The 13,614-nt window shown below is 45.3% G+C and overlaps 1 long non-coding RNA gene across 1 annotated transcript; it reads right to left on the bottom strand.

Annotated features, from left to right (window-relative positions):
* Positions 1–8,423: 8,423 nt before the first annotated feature.
* LOC125442077 lies at positions 8,424–13,090 on the bottom strand. The gene is made up of 2 exons (XR_007245936.1): positions 12,746–13,090; positions 8,424–10,707 (listed from the first exon to the last, which is right to left on the bottom strand). It is a non-coding gene; the product is annotated as an uncharacterized LOC125442077 (long non-coding RNA).
* Positions 13,091–13,614: the final 524 nt, after the last annotated feature.

Genomic DNA, 13,614 nt, shown 5'->3' with positions numbered 1-13,614 from the left:
AGCTGCAAAGTGCGTTGAAGGTGGATTGAAAGTGAATTATTCTTCCTGTGCAGAAATGCCCTTAGTGATGGAAGTAATGTTTTGTATACATGGAGCCCCAGTTCAATCCATGGCATCTTCAGATAGGTCAACTTAGATGCTGGCAGGGACTTTTCCAAAAACCACAGTTAGAGCAGGTTGTCCTGTTTTAGATGGCCCCTGGTCTGACTCAGTATAAAACAGTTTCATATGTTGGCAATGTACTCTCCCAACTGGGAGATCAGTACTAGTCTGTAGTTGGTGGTAAATTATTCCATTTTTAAAAATCCATAGCTACTGAGTTCAAGGAATGACACCTGCCTTTCTGGAGCTTGTTAGCTCTCCTGGCGGGCTGTATCATTAAAACAATTAAGAATCACATAGATATTCCAGCATATTTCAACATCCTCCCTCTCATTCCTGTGCCAAAACAAAAAGGCAGCATCAAAACAACAGAAGGTACCATGGAACTTTTCAGAAGGCAAAGAGTTTGGAAATTTGGCCGCAGCTAGGATTTCCGACCCAGGGACTCAGGGACTGGAGCTTGCTTGGGCAAGCCCGTTAATTATAGCTGTAGGCAGAGGTGTCCAAAACAGTATGCTTGTCTGTCTTTGAATGTCAAACAACATGTTGTTCTAGCAGAGATTTATGCCTGATTAAGTAACACAGTACAGTCGGGGTGCAAGTTAGACTCAGAATTCTGCACCAAGATCTCTCAAATTCTGCAGGAAGCAAACTTAACTCCTGCTACCTCCAGTAATTAGGCAAATAAGAAGGATTTCCTCTATCTTACATGATTTATGCAGATGGTTTTTTACTATTTTATTTTCTGCTGCTATTAGCTGGGAGAATTGAATTCTTAATGAGGAAGCGGCATGCTTCCAGCTTCTACGATTACCTGGGTATTCCCAAATCATATCTTTGCCACTGTAACTTGCTGTTTGTAAATGAAAGCAAATATTGTTAAGAAAGGTCATTCAAATTGGGTTCTTCCCCCTGTGAAATATATTATTTTACTTTACTTATACCCCATCATTTCCCCACTGGGGATCCAATATGGTTTACATCATTCTCCTCTGTTTCATTTTGTCTCACAACAACCCTGTGAAGAAGGTTAGCTAAAAGAGAGTTACTGGCCTGAGGTCACCCAACAAACTTGCATGGCAGAGCAGAGATCCAAACCAGGGTCTCCTAAATCCTAATCCAACCTGCTCATTGTGACACACTTACAAAATGGAGGGAGGGGCAAATTTATCAGTGGGACCAGCGTTTGCCCAATTTGCCGTGTTTGCCCCAATTTGCCTGGGACACCATGCTGGATGCCTTGGTAGTGTCCATGAGCTCCTGCTGCCACCAGTGACGTAGCAAGGATGGTCTGGAGGCATGGCTGGAGCAGGAGCTGACATTAGTTGGCTTTCTTCCAACCATTGCGCCGTTGCCCCAGTGGCTGGGTCTTCGGACTTAAACCCATTAAGCCCAATCAGGACTTTCTGGCAGTGGGGAGACTTTTTTGTGGTTTAAACCTCCCCATGCCACTGGGAAGTCTCCTTGGTGGTGGTGGGCCAGCCCAGCCAAGGCACTGCAGCTGGGTGCCCAACCTGTTGGATGGAGCTGCCCATGAGGGTTGCTGACTCTGGGTAGGAAATTTGGGACTGAAGCCTGGAGAAAGCAAGATTTGGGAAAGGGAGGGAGCTCAGCAGGGTATAATACCACAGAGTCCCCCCCCCCCCCACACACACACCCCAAGCAGCCATTTTTTTCCAGGAGAACTTATTTATGTAGCCTGGAGGTCAGTAGTAATTCCTGGAGATCTTCTATCCCCATCTGGCGATTGTAAACCCCAGCTTGTCATACGGAGTATAAAAGTTTCCAGTAAATAAATAAGAACGTGTGATTGGTGTTTGGAATATGCTGCCACAGGAGGTGGTGATGGCCACTAACCTGGATAGCTTTAAAAGGGGCTTGGACAGATTTATGGAGGAGAAGTCGATCTATGGCTACCAATCTTGATCCTCCTTGATCTGAGATTGCAAATACCTTAGCAGACCACCTGCTCGGGAGCAGCAGGAGCAGCAGAAGGCCATTGCTTTCACATCCTGCATGTGAGCTCCCAAAGGCACCTAGTGGGCCACTGCGAGTAGCAGAGTGCTGGACTAGATGGACTCTGGTCTGATCCAGCTGGCTTGTTCTTATGTTCTTAAGAAATAACACAGCTCTTGTAATACTAATCCAACCTCAGAAGGGCCTGAGAAATAGTCAGTGATTCTCAAGTGGATACCCCACCCCCCAATATGCATCAGTTGGGGTGGGAGTGGCTACACTTGAACATGACTTCCTTCCCCACTTGTCTGACGTGCTTGGACTACTATCAATGCCACCGCAGGCCTGGGCTCAGGCATTCACACGTGCATAAAGTTTATGAATCCAATTGCCTGATTTCATCCAGAGTATTCACTGTACAATATAGCGATCTTTCATAGTGATTTGCAAGAAATATTGAAACAAACTAACGTGATACAACTTCACGGTCAAGTCAGACACACTATCAGCAGTGCAAAACAAACAAACAGCACAATTATTCATCCGGGTTCAGTGGAAGACCTCAATCTACCTCCAGAAAGAGTTTAGTGTAGGGGATCATTGAACATCATGGAGAAGGGATCTAGATTTTAAAGTTTTATACATTCTAATTTTCACCTGGATCTTTGCTTCAGATGTATTGTACACTCAGGCCCCTTCCGCACACGCAAAATAATGCATTTTCAAACCACTTTCACAACTGTTTGCAAGTGGATTTTGCTATTCTGCATAGCTTCAAAGAGCACTGAAAGCAGTTTGAAAGTGCGTTATTCTGCATGTGCAGAATGAGCCTCAAGTGTCTATTGCTGAGACGTTCTCACAGCACAAGATCTAGTGCTTTTTCTGACACCACCTCTTTGTCAAGAATTTTAAAAACACCCCTTTTGGCAAAGGGTAGCAATACAGAATCACATCTGGCTACACTTGAACAAAGGTTGGTACATATGATTTGAAAGCCTGGCACAATGCCAGTGGAAAACAAAAGGATCGCCCTTGGCATCTCTGAGTTTGTTGTGGAATTTGGCTCCCGTGAAAGATGGGTAAGACAGATGTGGCTGTTGGCGTGTTTGACTTCCTCCCGTATTTTCCAGAAACTGTTTGCCCATCACAAGCCAAGACACAGGCCTAGTTCTCAGTGAGGTAATAAGCTTGAGGTCGAATTGTGCTGCTACAGATAGCGGGGGTAGAGGCACTGAGATCCACCTGGAGGTTGGTTGTCAAAGATGAAACAACAATCCTCTATACAAAACATATTCTCCTCCTAGAAAACTAGTACATCAGGGAGAAGGTCAAGCTTTCCATGTGTACAGGAAGAGCCAGAGTGGTGTAGTGGTTAAGAGCAGGGGGACTCTAATCTGGAGAGGTGGGTTTGATTCCCTGCTCCTCCAGATGAAGCCTCACAAGGTGTCTGTTGTGGGGAGATTTCCTCACAGTTGAGAAAAATGGGGCGTAAAAACCGACTCTTCTTTTTCTCCTTATTCCTTCCTGTAAGCAGCCTTAATTAAATTATCCTGCTGTGTTTCCAGGTAGGGTCTGAATGGGAAGTAAATGGGGGAAAGCAGAATATTTTTGGGCCCCATTGCTAATCCCTCAAGCGTCTATGTTTATTTTCCATGTCTATACATTATTAGCACTAGAAATATCTATGATGAATAAGGATCCTTGTTTTTACATTCATATTTTATCTGCCAATAAGCCATCTTTGGAGGCTCTCTTACCACTCAGAGTGCCAGAGCCATAAAATTAGATATAAATATGAAAGAAAGCAATTAAGTGAGCTTTCGAGGGTTCCTTGAGACACTGACTGTAAATCATTGCAAATGTTTATTTATCTAGACATTTCTGCCTGAATGGGAATCTAAAGAGTCTTAAAATATCAATTGCCTATCCTCTGTGGTTAGCTGCACAACAACCCTGTGAGGAAGGTAGGGGAGGCTTGGACAGAGTGACTTAGTAATGACTTAGCCCAAGGTCAGCCAGCAAGCTCCGATGGCAGAGTGAGGAACCGAAGCTGGGCCTCCCAGATTATAGGCCAGTGATGGCGAACCTTTTCGAGACCGAGTGTCCAAATTGCAACCCAAAACCCACTTATTTATCCCAAAGTGCCAACAGGGCAATTTAACCTGAATACTTAGGTTTTAGTTTAGAAAAAATGGTTGGCTCCGAGGCGTGTGTTACTCAGGAGTAAGCTTGGTGGTAGTCGGTGGCTTTGTTTGAAGCAGCCGTGAAACTCTTCGGACGGGTGAATCATGACTCTAGGAGGGTTTACTCAGAAGCAAGCCCCATTGCCAGCAACTGAGCTTACTTCCAGGTGAAGGATCACACTTTAGTTCTTCGCATGAAAATCGGTGGGGTTTAACAGTGCTTAACAGGGTTACCTACACTGGTTCCCCAAAGGTAGGTCTTAGGTTTAATGCTAATAATCAAGCTTCTCCAGCACTGCTCCAGGCTGGGCCAGCTCTAGATGTGTGTGTGTGTGGGACTCCTGTAATGCGTGCTCTACAGAGTAGGGCTCTTGAGTGCCCCTCTGGCACTCCGCGTGCTGGTAAGCCCTGGTTCGCCACCACTGTTATAGGCCAACACTCTAATCGCTATATCATGCAAAACCAACTGCAAATTCTGGTTCCTTTCTTTCTTCCCTCTTTCCTCCCTTCCTTGAGATAATGTAATTTTCACAAACAAGACATTCAAAATCAAACGTACCCTGTTCACAATGCCCAAGTTCTCTTGAGTTGAGCAACGAACACAATCGCTTTGGTAATACGTTCACTATGACAAAGTAAGCAGTGATTCCATTAGTTTTGCACCCATGAAGCATGTGGCATAATGATTGCTACCATCTGCTCATAATTTACTGGCTTGCTTGGATTAACCTGCCTCAGTGTCCTCTCAGGGAAGTCATTTAATCAGCTACATTTTGAGTGCATGTGCAGCTTATGCGCATGTTCAATAGGCAGCATTGATCAGTCAGTGGGTTGGGTGAACATCAGATGGGAAGGAGATGGAGACAAGGTTGGGAAAGGAATGTGAGTGCGGGCATACTCAAGCCATGTGCAGTATATTTGGTAAAATGTCAAGCATTCACTAAAAACAACAGCACTCCCCACCCACCCCCTTGAGGAAGTATATATAAGGCATTCAGTTTCAAATCAAACTGCGATTTGGACAGAGGAGTGTTCACCCATCCCATTTCATTCTCTGCTTGTGTCTGATGAAGGGAGCCTTGCTAAAAAAAAGTGTATGCCTTGACACTCTTGTTGGTCTCTCAGGTGTTAACAGGACTTGTTTCTAACCACCTCTTTCTGTCCCGCAGTGGCGTAGGAGGTTAAGAGCTCTGGAGGAACCGGGTTTGATTCCCCGCTCTGCTGCCTGAGCTGTGGAGGCTTATCTGGGGAATCCAAATTAGCCTGTGCACTCCCACACACGCCAGCTGGGTGACCTTGGGCTAGTCACAGCTTCTCGGAGCTCTCTCAGCCCCACCTACCTCACAGGGTGTTTGTTGTGAGGGGGAAGGGCAAGGAGATTGTAAGCCCCTTTGAGTCTCCTGCAGGACAGAAAGGGGGATATAAATCCAAACTCCTCCTCCTCCTCCTCCTCCTCCTCCTCCTCCTCCTCTTCTGCTTCTGCTTCTGCTTCTTCTGCTTCTTCAATTAATTCACAGCAACCCGTCAGGGCTGGTTTTATGTGCTTTTTAAAAAATGAATTCCTTTATAAACAATTTTCTGGGGGTGTACTTCTCACGGGGCACCTCCAAAAAGCCTCCAGCAAACTCCTGGGAAAATATTCTTTGCACTTCAAGTACCAGACAAGGTACTTTCCTTTGCTGGAAGGTCCTCTAGGGATCTCCTGTTAAAACTGGCCGCTGAGACTTTTGCCCTGGCCTAGTTGTGAATCTTGCCAGGTCTAAGATGCAATCCTAAGCAAAGTTACATCTTTCAAAAGTCCACTGAAGTTAGGGTGCTTAGGAAAGGCATAATTCCACATAGGATCCTAGTGTTCAAACGATGCGGAAGAATTTTTACCCACGTGGGTTGCACGTTGCTACTGTAGCATTTGCCCTGAGTTGCTGATTGCTGTCTATGCATCACAGAGATGTTTTCTTTCAGAGATGCCAAGATGGTGACAGTGGGTTGGGGGTGGGTAAACCTTCCCCAAACACCATTTTTCTGTAACAAATCTGCCCTCCTGTGCTGTTTTTAAGCCAGTACTGAAACAAAGACTTTGGGTATTTATATATATATATTTTTTCCATCAGGGCTGATTGCTTGGTCAGGAGGAGGCAGCTTCTACTGAGAAAATGTTATGGGGAAGAGCATATTCCTGTTCCCCCTGTTTTGAGGTGGTGGCTATGTCAGTTTTGTCTCAAGCTCCCGAATGTTCAACTGGAGTGCATTTAGGTGGTGTGTGAAGGATTCCCCCAATGCCCTCCCTTTCACTTTGTTAAGTGCCTGTGTGTTATCATTTGTGCTCTGATCTGCAGGTTCTTTTGAATCATGTTTGGTTCTCCCTCTTCCTGGTCTCATAGGCGATCCAAGCCAATTAGGTACCCTATGGCAAAGGTGATGACCTTGGTAGCAAATTTTCTCTGTTGTGATGCCACTGAGGGCAAACAAAGCCAACTGAGAGCAAGAGCAATGTCTTCTAGACCTGCATCACCTTCAGTATAATTCCACGAATCCTTTCAACTCTTTTCAGAACAAATGAAAAATAATCGAAAGGGAGGGGCTGCTACTTACCATGACAGTTCCCTCCCCCCAAAAAACATTTCTTCTTTTAGCTCAGTCCAGGTTTACAATAAATATTCAGCCCTGTGCTGGGAGGCGGGGGGGGGGGGCAGTTAACCAGTGGATCATTCTTTCCACAATTGCTTTCCGCCATATTTAAATAGTGCTGAAGGGAACCCCCCTTGGTTTGATTTCATTTCTAATGTGCTGGTTTAATTGGGTGTGTGATTATTTAAGTGTCACTGCCAGTAAGTTTCTTTATGGATGGGCGCATGGAGGAGAGAGAACAGAAGGGGAAAGGAATTAATGAAAAATATTCACCCACTCACCTTCTGCCTGGTAAAATGGGGGGGGGAGTTTAATGGGCGGAGAGACAGTCCCCATCTGGTACTTTGCTTTGAGAAGCAAGAGGGGGCACGTGAAGGATTTATTGTGACATTACAATGCTTGATGTGAAATAATCTTGCAGGAAGAGTGTTATGGCTCTAAAGAGAGCCATCAGACAATAAGGTGACATGGATCTTTGAAAGGATTAACTACGCTTAAATCAATATGGGCCATGAAAACAGAGCTAACCAATCTTGCGGCCACTCAATTATTTAAGCTGAGCGCCCATATTCCCCACAGGAAGGAATTAAACACATGCTTAAAGGGACTGCCAATTAAACCCGGACCCTTTACTGCCGAGTTAAAGATCTCTCTGTATAGGCAGCTCTCTGTGCCAAGAAGGGCCTGTGCTTAGAAAAAAAATAGCATTCAGAAAGGAGTAGTGGATGGATAGAGATATAATGAAGTTCGCTCTTCATTAACTATTGCTTTTTTTTCCTTGCGGTGTGAAATTAGGATCCTTATTTCCATTTGACCTCAGAATCCTGGGCATGTTTTAACAGGAGTCTAGCCTCTATTCTTGGTGGAGAAGTCTATCTGTGGATTTTAGCTAAACGGAACCTCCAACCTCAGAAGCCGTCTGCCTCTGAATATTGAACAACAGACAACAAATAGGCCTTCTTGCCTTCATGCAGTGGTGGGATTCAAATAATTTAACAACTGGTTCCGGTGGTGGGATTCAAATAATTTAACAACTGGTTGTTTATAAGCACCGTTTTAACAACCAGTTCTGCCAAAGTGGTCCGAACCGGCTGAATCCCACCACTGCCTTCATGTCTTGCTTTTGGAGTTCCCCAAAGCTGCTGATCACCACTGGAAACAAGGTGCCAGGCTAGGACATCCATTGGATTGAGCCAGCAAAATCTGTCTTAGCGTTGTGAAGAAAAATCCACACTTCCAGCCTGCTGCCAGGGGCAGTCTCAGATTTCTTGTCCTTCTTGTTGTTAACTTGGAGACTCTACATTTCGATTTTTATTCGCCCTTGTGTAAACTGAACCCACAATTCTCTATGTTTAGGCCATTTTCTGCTCCACCAAACCAGTACCCCCCCCCCCAACGTGTAAGTGCTTCAACATTTCTTTATGCATCAATAAACCAACATGCATAAACGCCACGCATTGTATGTATAACTGGTGCACAAAAATGTGTACTCAATGCAAATCCATCTACACACCAACCATAAAAACAGAGAATCAAAACTGCTGACAAAATATAAATTAATATAAAGAAAATTTATTAAGAGAAACAATAGCTTATTTGCTCATCTCTACCTCTGTGGCATAATACAGATGAGAGTATCTCTGAACATGTGCAAAGTGTATCCCCAACTCCCCTAAGGGTCCCATTAATCACCTGCTTATTCTGTGCAGAATTGTAAGATGCTGTGTTCATGACCTCAGCCCTGGGAACCTCTAGGTGCATTTGGGGGTTGAATCACACACCTCTGTGACATGCTGTTCCTCCCAGAACAGCGCTATGGCTTGGGGACAGAGAGCAGTTTCCAAAAAACCCCAGTCAAACACCGGAGGCCCCATTCCCCAGCTGGGAACCACTGCTCTTAGTCTGAGCAGTCTCAACATGCCCCCATGGGATGGTGTGGGCCTGCTGTTCCTGGCTGGAGGCTTTGGAAACTTTTCCTCCCACTTGCAAGCAGCACAGCTGCAAGGGGCAGGAGAAATGGCTGGGAGAATCCCTTCCCTCTTATTTCTGCCTGGAGTTTGCTGGGCACAGGTGGAGGGGCTCCCCTGCCACATCCTGCAGTGCGACTTGCGCAGGAAAGCTTGTGCATCATGCTGTTAGTACCCATAGCTACCTAAAAGGGGGGACAGACACACTATTTAGGAGACACAGCATCCATACTGTGAGGCTGGTTTCCCCCAGCTGCAATTTGCATGACAGGCATCTGTTCTATTAAGTCAAATTCTAGGACAACTTTCAGCTTTGTTCATTGCTTCAGGATATTTTTTTTTAAATGCACTCGATGTATATGTATCTATTTGTCCCTTACCTTATTGAGTGGGAGGGGCAGGAATGGGGAGAAGGCTAACAGCTGCAAATTGCTTCAGGGTTTGGGTGAAGAAAGTATGTTGACAAAATCACAGGCACTAGCCAACCAGTGCAATCCATAGCTGAGCTTTGCAGCAAGCTTGTGGGACCCCCCCCCCCCCGATAACTTGATCCACAAGAGGTAAAAGTCTGTTTTGATTAAATACCACGAGGGTGTTCCACAATCAGCCCCATTACTCTGCCTGAAAACCTTATGCCATTCCTACACCTATCCTGAAATTAAGGCAAAATGCAGTTCCACATCAACGCTGAGGGCTTCCCAGAAGGCTCAAGGAGTCCCTTAGCATCTTTTCTTTTGGGACATTCTGCTTGGTTGCAGGCGTTGGCAGGTGCCCGACCATGCTGACCCTTGGCACCAACCCTTTTTGCAAATACTTGCTAGCTACACAGAGAGGTGTGAAGTCGTTACGGTCGACGCAAGGAATAGGCGATATGCAGCGATATCATCCGGTGGAGAGAAGACAATGGCGATATAGCATGATCGATGGATCTGGCTAATCTGCCGAGCTGGGGTCCCTGGCACCTTTTATTAAGGGTTTGGCAAAGGCGGGAGAGCGGGAGAATGTTGCACAATACATGAATCATAGGGGCATGACAGACGGGGCGTGGGAGGAAACATTCTGTTCAATTTGGGCCTTAGTCCATACCTGGGGGGGTAATGTATCTTTTAGTCCCTTTGTCCAGGGAGCATCTTGAAACGACCCGGTGAGAGTCATGCGGGGGGGGGTCTTGTGACAGGTGAGCGGGTGCACCCAGAAGGCAACAGATGGTGGAGGCATTCCTGTGCTCTGTCTGAGGCTCTGCTGGGTTCGCTGGCTCACCCCTACAGAGGTGCACTGGATTGCACTGGCTTTTCCCTCAATGAAACACTTAGCAAGATGTCTTTCAGGAAAGCTTCTCCACCACGATCTTCTCACTGAGGAGCCCTTTCAAGGTATCCAAGAAGTTGCTGATCCCACAGCTTGGAATGTCATTGGCCATCCTTCCACTATTATTCCTTTCTCTTTTTTTGCTTCTTTGAATGATGCCTCCCTCCCAGGTTACCTGCCTTTGGAAAGTCAAATTAGGCAGCCCGGATGGATGGCACAGCAAAGAATAAATGCTGGACATGTTTCCCCGCCAGCCACTGAAAGGGTTCCCCGCTGAGATCTGCACACTGTTAACATCCATGCTTAATATTCCACAAGTGCATTGTGTATGCCATCGATCGGATTGCGCAGTATGCCAGCAGATAGCATCCTTCATCTTGGTAGAGGAACAGCCAGGTTGCGAAGCACACCCATGTTGTCTATGGTTCTGCCTCTGGGTATGACAGCGCACAGTGATGTTGGAAATGATATAATTCTCCAGCAGGTAATGTTATCTGATTTGTTTGCCATACATGGCCTGCTGTTGTATTAAGGGATAAGAAAGAGGTGTGGCGTCTATTGTGCTGCGAGAAATAAGACACTTTAAGGTTGGCGGTGCATAACAAGGATTATCGTATGTACATAACAAAGGTTTGTTTACCAAAGCTATCTGGAAAATCCAGGGGGAAACAGACTGTGCAAACTAATTAGAAAACACTGACCTATTTCCAGCTTGTTCTTTTCAGGCCTGGTTTATTCTTGGTTCACTTATGGCCGTGGTGGAGAACCTTTGGCACGCCATGCTGGCAGGGGCTGATGGGAATTGTAGTCCATAACATCTGGAGTGCCAAAGATTCACCACCACTGACCTATGGTGATGAAAGAACAAAATGGCTATTGCTAGAATGGCTATGTGTGCCGATCACAGGGTTGTCAGACATAATGCTGCATTCCCAATTTTTTAGTTTACTTGCAGAATGTATACACCACCTCTCCAAAGGCAAGGCAGCTCAAAACAACACAATGGCGATGGGGAAGTTATGGCCACCCTGTCATATTTTCAAGGCAAGAGGCAATCAGAGGTGATTTGCTGTTCCCCGCTTCTGCATAGCAACGTTGGACTTCCTTGGTGGTCACCCATCCCGAGTACAAACCAGGACTGATTCTGCTTAGCTTCTAAGATCTGGTGAGATTGGGCTAGTCTGGGCCACCCAGCCCAGGGCAAAAACACTTCAATAAAATAATCAAAGCATAAGAATAACGTTGTTTTATGTACTGTCGAAGGCTTTCACGGCCGGAATCACTGGGGTGCTGTGTGGTTTCCGGGCTCTCTATGGCCGTGTTCTAGCGGCATTCTCTCCTGACGAAACATCAGAAGAGAATGCTGCTAGAACACGGTCATACAGCCAGGAAACCACACAGCACCCCAATGTTGTTTTATTTATTTTGTTGAACTTTTGTGCCGCCCTTCCCTGTACAGGCTCAGAGTGGCTCACAACATATCAAAAACACAATATAACACGTGAGACCCAAAGGCCACATACACTTCAACATAGGAAAAAAATCATACATAATCCCTAAAACCTCCAGATGGCGATTTGATTATTTCCTGCTTTTATTCCATATCTATCCTGATAAAAACATTACTGAGGGAACAGGGAAGAACTAAATAGAACTGTAACTTCATCTGCCACATGCTAGACCAGTGGTTCTCAACCTGGGGGTCGGGACCCCTTTGGGGTACTGAAATCCACCTTTGGCCACAGGGTCCACCAAGACTCCTGCACTCACAGTGTTCTCCATCTGTAAAATGGATAAATGTTAGGGTTGGGGGTCACCACAACATGAGGAACTGTATTAAAGGGTCGTGGCATTAGGAAGGTTGAGAACCACTGCCTAAGACTCTCTGCATCAGTGTTCTCCATCTGTAAAATGGATAAATGTTAGGGTTGGGGGTCACCACAACATGAGGAACTGGATTAAAGGGTCACGGCATTAGGAAGGTTGAGAACCACTGTGCTAGACCGTCTTTGGGATCCCAGGTGAAGCATTCTAAAACAAAGACAGTACAGCATGTGGCAGATGAAGTTAGAATTAGTTCTTTTTGTTGAAAAGGGAATAGATGGTACTATTTTAGCTGCTTCAATTGTATGCCTGGTGGAACAGCTCCATCTTACAGGACCTGCAGAACTACACCAAGTCCCCCAGGGCCCGGGTCTCATCTTTATATTTACTCTGTATTTATGACACATTTTATGTATGTTTGCCCAAAATTGTATATTTTTTCAAAAGGAAATTGCATACTTTTTAATGGGGAAAATTCAGTACAGAAAAACAGAAAGTGGAAAAGAATCTCGGGTGTGATTCGCATCAGGAAAAGGAGAAATTGAAATGGGCATTTTCAGGTTGAAACAGCAGGGAGGAGAAATTCAAAGCCAGTCTTGCAGCCAAAATGGAATGCATGCGGGTCTCATCAAGGGAGCTCAGCCACTGTGCAAGGACTCTCGAGACACATTCTGGACTCCTAATGATGGGCATTTTGCTGGTCCTAATAGCATCTTGAGAGGCAATGGCAGGAGGATAAAAGAAATAGAAGCAAACAAGCAAACAAAAATTTCTCACCAACATCTGATCCAGAAGACTATGTTCCAGCAGCATGTTGTCAACACGCATTTCTCAGCAGCTGGTCTCCTTAAGAAGTCATGTTGGATGTTTTTAAAATCTGTTGTGGAACTTCTTAAACATTTTCAACAGCTTTTCTCTTGGGACTATACTGGAGACAGTTAGGAATGAAAGTATGGGAGACGAGGGGGCAGAATTCCAGGTGAACATTCCAAAGGCATTATTCTGGTGCAAATGCGCCTTTGCTCCCGACATGAGAAGGCGATGGCCGCCCTATGCCTAGAGGTGTCAGGATGGCTGTGGATGGCTAATAAGGCTCAATGCGATTGGAGACATCTGTTTTGGTTTTCATTTTTCAGTGTTATTAGTGCTTATTGGTACATGGCTCAGGAATGCGAGCAACCCTTTTGAAGTCAAGAGTGGGATTGTAAAGCTGGAGGCGTTTTGGTGGCGGGCTGATGACCCCAACGCCTCACCTCGCTGCAAAGGGGGGGGGGAATTTCAGAGAAAAAGAGTTCAAGCAAGAACCAAAAAGAGGAACACACACCCACTGGAATTTTCCATATGACACCAGAGGAAAATTAATGCAAACCTGTACTGACACAATGAAAAAACGCTATTCTCCTTTTCTCTTTCATTAAGTGTATAAAGAACATTAATTGATGATTCCTCTCCCTTTCAGCTAACGGATCTATTGATTAACACACAAGAAATATCCATGTTATTAAAGACTCAATATATATCCATTCTTTGAACAGGTGAAATTTAATAGGGCTACCCCAAATATTCGAGACACCCAATAGCATAACATTGCAAGGGCTAGAAGACCATTTAATCTGTCTTTTGCGATTTTATTGTAGCATTCGGTC

The sequence above is a fragment of the Sphaerodactylus townsendi genome, linkage group LG12 (assembly GCF_021028975.2).
Source record: "Sphaerodactylus townsendi isolate TG3544 linkage group LG12, MPM_Stown_v2.3, whole genome shotgun sequence".
Lineage (NCBI taxonomy): Eukaryota > Metazoa > Chordata > Lepidosauria > Squamata > Sphaerodactylidae > Sphaerodactylus > Sphaerodactylus townsendi.
Note: the sequence above shows the minus strand (reverse complement) of the source record. Positions and strands in the feature narration are given on the sequence as shown.